This window comes from Amblyomma mixtum, chromosome 10 (genome assembly GCF_055824585.1).
Source record: "Amblyomma mixtum isolate Tamu chromosome 10, ASM5582458v1, whole genome shotgun sequence".
Taxonomy (NCBI): domain Eukaryota; kingdom Metazoa; phylum Arthropoda; class Arachnida; order Ixodida; family Ixodidae; genus Amblyomma; species Amblyomma mixtum.
Window position 1 is genome coordinate 162,264,777 of NC_143021.1, and position 6,896 is coordinate 162,271,672.

A 6,896-nucleotide genomic window follows, 5' to 3' on the forward strand; every position below is an offset into this window, starting at 1 on the left:
AAGCGGCTCAGGCTATGTGGAGCACCGTAGTGAAGAGCTGAAAGGTAAGAAGAGGGCGCACTCAGGCAATGATGATAGAGACGAAACGGGGGCAAGGCGGGAGGTGTTGTTTATGATACAAGGCGGGAAGCTGAATGTCCGCTGTGATTCTATGCACAGGGACCAGGGGTTGGAATAGTAAAAGGCTTCGAAAAGTGGCGTTGTGAACGGATTATAGGCGCAGGTATATAACGAATCAATAGGAACAGCTTGAGCAATGCCACGAATGGAGACGATGAGGAGTGTGCAAAATGCCGGAACGCTCGTACTTCCGTAAGAACGGTCCGAACTTGAATGCGGGTTTAACATCATAAGGCGACTCAGGCTATGAGGGACGCCGTAGTGAAGGCTCCAGAAATTTCGACGCAGACCAACAATGTTCTCATGCCAAAAGAGGCCAAGGAATAGGAAGAACCCATTTCTTTTCGCGCAAATATGACGCATACTTTGGTAATACATTACACTTTTCAATGTGTAAGCCGATCGTAAAATTTCACTGTAACGCAGATTTTGCTTAATAAATGGTGGGTTTTAATGGTAGAAGGCACTGTGAAGTCGGTTTAAGACTAGTCAAGTGAGTGGAAACCAATCCCATGACGTGTAACTCAAGAATAAATGTATGGGGCATTGCCATTACTGCACAAAAACTCAGCACTTAAGCACATGGCAATCTCCGGGGATAAGTAGCTTGAAGTGGTCATTTCAGGTATATCCTAGAAGCGAATGGTACTGCCCTTTATGCACCAAAACGGTATCGATGGAGTATGACCACCCCAAGTAAACCAGTGTCAAAGTAACGCGATGTTCAGAGTAGCGTCCGACTGCACTGCAAGTGACATTAGCGTCCGTTCCTGGGTGAAGCTTGCTTTTCAAGGATGTTCGAGACTTCTCAGGCCTTATGCATCTTAAGTTACACATCTGTCTCTATATTTTACTGTGCCGAGGGGCGCTGTTGATAATTGAGACGGACGCACAACTTGCTCACATGCTTCATGGCTCGAGCCGGAAGCATGTAAGTTCACTTTTGCGCCGAGCAAGTGTGAAGCGAAGAAGACTTGTTTCCAAGCTCGAAAGAAAGTTGGCACCACATTTTTTAAATCCTTAGTTCCTGAAAAAGCTCAATGCCGTGGGGCTTTGTTACTGCCACTCTAATAACCTTTTTTGCGTTATTTATTTATTTATTTATTTATTTACAATACTGCCAGTCCCAGCAGGGACCATAGCAGGTGGGCGAACAAAAATGACAAACATGATAAAAATTTGAGCAGTGCACTCTGGAATTAAAAAAAAAGTGAGTACAAATCAAACACAGGTGAACAGAAAGGAACAAGCAAAATAAAAGAAAAGGTAAACATTAGCAAGGAAAAAGAAAAATACATGTCTAGGAGTCGGGTGGAGCATTGCCATAAGGAATTCAATTAGAGCACATGGGAACACAGCAGCGGAAAAAATAAGAGAGACTTTCTTCACGATTAATTAACAATCTAATGAAGTGATGAAAGACGGTTGAGTATGTCAGTGAAACTGCTTTATTCGGTAATTGATAAGGATTCTATCCGTGACGTGAACTGAGATAATGTGGTTGCAGTTATGATTGAGGGATCAAGGCGATTCCATTCTCTGATCACGAGGGGAAAGTACGAATACATGAACGTGTCGTTATGGCATGAGTATTCTGTTATCGCGCGTGCGTGTTTATGCCTCGACGGGCGTGATTGCGAGAAAGATATGTATTTTGATACGTCTATCTTGTAGTAGTTGTGCATCAGGTGAAATAAAAATTTTAGTCGTGCTTGTTGCGCTCTTGATGATAGCGTCGCTAAACCCGAAATAGCCGCGAGGTTAGTTGGTGAATCTGTGCGCTTATATTTGTTGTGTATAAACCGCAATGCTTTACGCTGTACTTTTTCTAGTTTTGTTACATTAGTCACTGAATGGGGGAACCAAACTGTGTTAGCGTATTCTAAAACTGGTCGAACGAAAGTAGTATATGCGAGAAGCTTTATCGATGTGGGTGCAAGGCGCAGACATCTTCGAAGAAAAAATAGTTTGCGTAATGCTTTCGAGGTTATGCTAGCAATGTGCGCGTCCCATCTGAGGTCAGAAGTTAGTGTGATACCTAAGTACTTATGCTGGTGAACTTTCGTCAGTATTCTGCCATTAACAAAGTACGGAAAATCATAAGGCTGCCTTTTTCTTGTTACCGTCATGCAAACAGATTTAGTCGTGTTTACCGTCATTTGCCATGTTTTGCACCATTCGGTTATTTTGTTCAATGAATCGCTGAGTGAAATGTGGTCTTCGTAGCTGTTAATTGTGTTATAGATAATGCAGTCATCGGCGAAGAGTTTGATGTTAGAATCGATATTGTTGGTTATGTCGTTGATGAAAATTAAATATAACAGTGGCCCCAACACGGATCCTTGAGGTACACCTGATATGACGGGTACTGTCGCAGATTCCATGTTCTGAAACAGTACGAATTGTGTCCGGTTTGATAAGTAATCTGAAATCCAATCTAAAATTTCCCCATCCCCGATGGCACCCCGTAACTTTGCTATTAATTTGTTATGACAGACGCGATCGAATGCTTTAGAAAAGTCCAATAATATAATGTCAGTCTGGCTACAGTTATTGATGGCGAATGCAAGGTCATGCACAACCTCTGTAAGCTGTGTGACGGTTGATAGCCCATGCCGGAATCCATGTTGGTTTGATGATAACAGATTGTGAGTATCAAGGAAGTTTGTTAGGTGTTTAAGGATGACATGCTCGAGCAACTTGCAAGCCGTGCTGGTGAGAGATATTGGTCTATAATTCGATGGTAATATGGTGTCTCCTGTTTTGTGTATTGGTATAATCTTTGCCTTCTTCCAGTCGTCGGGTAAAGTTGATGACGAGAGAGATTTACGAAATATCAGACCCAAGTATCTGCTGCACCATTCTGCGTATCGTTTCAAGAAATCGTTTGGGATATTGTCTGGTCCGGGTGATTTTTTAGGGTCAAGCGTGAGTAATAGATTAAAAATGCCTGCATCTGATATGATTAAAGGGTCAATGCGTGATGTTTGATTGCCGTAAAAGTCCGGGAGATTACCGTCATCTTTTGTGAAACTTGAGTGAAAAAACGTGTTGTACGCATTAGCATTGTTAGCTCTATCCTCAGGAGACAAGTCGGATAACGGGTTTTTAGTTGGGCGGAAATGGTTCCAAAATCTATGCGGGTTGTTTGTCAGAAAGTTAGGCAGTGTTACATTAAAATAGTGTTTCTTGGCCTGTTTGCCTATCTCTCTGAACTTTGCGATTGCGCATGCTAGTTTTGTAGTTTTAGAAGGACATGAACCATGATTTTTGATAGAAATACGCAACCTTTTCACATGACGTTTGGCGTGGATGACATCCCTTGTTACCCATGGACTGTTTCTTTGTGGACGCTTGGTTTTTAGTGGAACATGATTAGTTATGCAGTGTGAAACCATAGTCTTAAAATGAAGCCAAACCCTGTTAATATTGATTGAGGGGTCGGATACCATTTCACTGAATGCTTCAAATTCATGTGCGAGGTAGGTTAATATGCTGGCATCATCAGCCTTATCGAAGTTCAGTGTCGTCTTGACATCAGATCGTTTTTGTATTGAGCAGTCTAGAGGTAACAAACATAATGGTATGTTGTGATCAGAGATGCCTTCGATGATTTCTGTCTGCGCTTGGTGTACTGGAAAGTGATCACTGATTAGTATAAGATCGAGGATATTGTTTGCTGATCCATGCTTGCGCGTTGGTTGTAGGATAATTTGGTGGAGATTAAAGGAGAGCATTAAGTCAAAAAGAGCTTCTGAAGATGATGATGTGTGTTGCATAGTTATCCAGTCCACGTCCGGAAGGTTAAAGTCACCCATGAGAATAATTCTAGTGCTGCAAGCATATTGTTGAAGGAAGTCATGAATGACAGAAATGCACTCATCTCCTGAAGAGGGGCTCCTATACAGACAGCCTACACAGACAGTAGTATTGTTGCAGAGAAGTCTGCAGAATACGCTTTCAGCACCTGACACATCTGGGAGCGTAACAAACGGCAGGGTTTTCTTTATCAAGAGAGCCACACCACCGCCACGGGAGTCTCGGTCTTTCCGTATGACTGAGTAGTTGGGTGGTGCGATTTCATGACTCGAAATTTCTGGTGAAAGCCAAGTCTCCGTGACGGCGACAATATCAGGTTCCCGATCAATTAATAGATTTTCTAAAGATTCTACTTTGTTTACTATGCTCCTTGCGTTTACATTTATGATGGTCAGTGCTTTAATCGCGCTCTTCCCCGTGTCGTTGGTGGGCTCCTTTTTTCGACTGTCTCCTCCTGCTCTTCGTTTTTTTTCAGCGGAACTTTCTCGTTCGTTTCGTCATCCCAAACAAAGGCACAGCTGTTTATAAATAATTTGTCGAAGGCAAGCGAAACTTTGTCCCCTTTTTGTCGATTTTCTTTGGCTCTGTTCCACAGTTTTTTTCTGATTTCTCGAATTCTCGGAGAGAAATCTTCCCCAATGGCATATTTCGTGTCTTTAAGTTTAAAACCTTGCTTCAGGATTGCCGACTTGTTACGGGCATCCAGTAGTTTAAAAATTACCGGTCTAGTCTTATTAGCCTGCGGCCTGCCTAACCGGTGAATACGTTCAAAGGCAACTGGATCGAGCTTTAAGGTATCTTGAATGATACTTTTGTTGACAGCCTGCTCCAGAGTTTCGGTTGATTCTTCTTCATCTTCTGGTAGCCCATAAACAATTAAGTTGGATCTCCTGCTCCTGTTCTCAAGATCATCTTTTTTTTTCCAGTATTTCTATTACGTGATTCATGCGAGAAATCTCAGTTTGACAAGACTGCACTTTAGTTTCTAGAAGTGTTATGGCATCTAACTTGTTTTCTATGTCTGTCAGCCGTTTTTCCTTTATTTCTTTAATATCTTCCGCAATATCCTTCAGTTGTTTAGCGATTTGTGCCATTTCAGGGCCGGGATTTGTTTCAACGTCCCCTGACAACAGGAGGAGTTTGCACAGGAATACAACAACATCAAACACTTCAAGACACAGCTGCGGGCACGGCAGCACTACCAAGAAACGGTCGCTAGAGCGGAAGCATTTGCCAAAACGCCTGCTCACCTGCACAATGAAGACGAAAGGATAGCGCACCGCATGCTAGTAGTGCCGCCGAGCCCACTGCCGATGCAATTCCTGGGAAGGGTATATGTAGCCCATTCATGTGGTGGCGCTCCCAGCAGATCATGCGTAGAAATGTGCTCGCACGTTGCTGCTCCCGGATGATGTGGTCGAAGAAATTCCGCTGACGTCAGGGAATCGCACGCATGGGAACGAGTTTCGTTCACCGGCGAGGTCACCCAGGCTATCTCGGAAGGTTCGATGCCGCTGGCAGTACCATGATGAAACAGTCCAAGGGCGAGCTGCACAATGAAGACGAAAGGATTAGCGCACCGCATGCTAGTAGTGCCGCCGAGCCCACTCAAGCACCAAAGCAAGCACCAAAAGGTCGTGGGGTAAAAGTAAAGAACATTCGTTTAATTGGAGAGAAGGCTGGAGGACAGCCCAGGGCCGGGGCTTTTACTGCAGACCAGAGAACTTCTAGTGCTATATCAGAATCATGGAAAAAAAGGTGAAGTATTATGGTCTATGAGAGCGTCAGAATGCCGGATTTGTGTCACGTTCACTGATATAGGTAGTGGGTTGGAATTGTTGCTCCGAATACGATGAACACCGCAAACCGCTGCCGTTGTACCCTTTGAGAGACGCAGACATGTCCACTTGTTTTAAGGGGCACAAGAAAGAAGTTTGGAATCTGAACAAACAATACGATTTGTTTCATGGGTGCTGGGAGATAATTCTAGAAAGCGGTTTAGTGGAATATAATTGAACATGTTTTCAAATGCTTTCCATCCGTGTCGAGTGACGTTGAGGTGCACTTGCCCTAGTCATTGTGACGTCACTGAACTTAGTGGTTGTTCACAGAAATAACGCGCTTGCCAGTCAAGAAATTATTCTACTGAGTGCTGCCAGGTTCGTATCGCCTGTACCTCGTGCATATTTTCGCTTTTTAAAGCACTCCAACGCAAACCCCCTTTCACAAGAGGTTAAACATTGTCTAATCATTGTCTAACTCTATTTTGAGACCATTTACTAGCGCGCGCTGCTTTGCTGCCTGCATAGCAGTGTTGATATTTATCGTCTTAAGTGTGAAAAGCTGGTGAATCATAACCCAGTGTTCACACTCTCCAGGTGATTCTGCAGGAATCTTTCCATTCAGCCATTAACGGTGGGGCCTATTTTAAAGTGAACACTATTGCGGACTTTCTATCCATAAGGGGGAACAATGTATCTGTGAACAGCGAGTGTTACGAAGCAACTCAAGAATACTGAGCAGTGTTGTCGGTAACGCGTTACAAGTAACGGCGTTACCGGTAACGCGTTACTTTCTTCGGTAACTTAGTAACGTACTCGTTACCATTTCGGAACTGTAACGGGTAACGTACTTGCGTTGACATTTTCCGGTAACGTGAAGTGTCACGTTACTAGTTACTTTTTGTTTGAATTGTCCCCCTCCGCATCTTTTTCAGAAAAAAAACGCCGAAAATGATGTTGCAAATAAACAAAACCTACGCGTGCTCTCAACGACCCTTGTTGCGGCTCGCATGTATGCCAGAAAACACCTGCCCTTGACGACGCACTCAACTAAAAAAAAAAGCGCGAACACGCATTCACACACTTGTCTTCACCCCCAAACCACTCTCACACACAACTATCTAAACACTGGACGCTTGCCGAGCCACCAATGGACCATTTGCAGAAATCTGTAAG

At 43.6% G+C, this 6,896-nt stretch overlaps 1 pseudogene; it reads right to left on the reverse strand.

The window, feature by feature from the left end:
- Positions 1-4,202: 4,202 nt before the first annotated feature.
- Positions 4,203-5,541, reverse strand: LOC149327558 (uncharacterized; annotated as a pseudogene).
- Between the last annotated feature and the right edge of the window lie 1,355 nt (positions 5,542-6,896).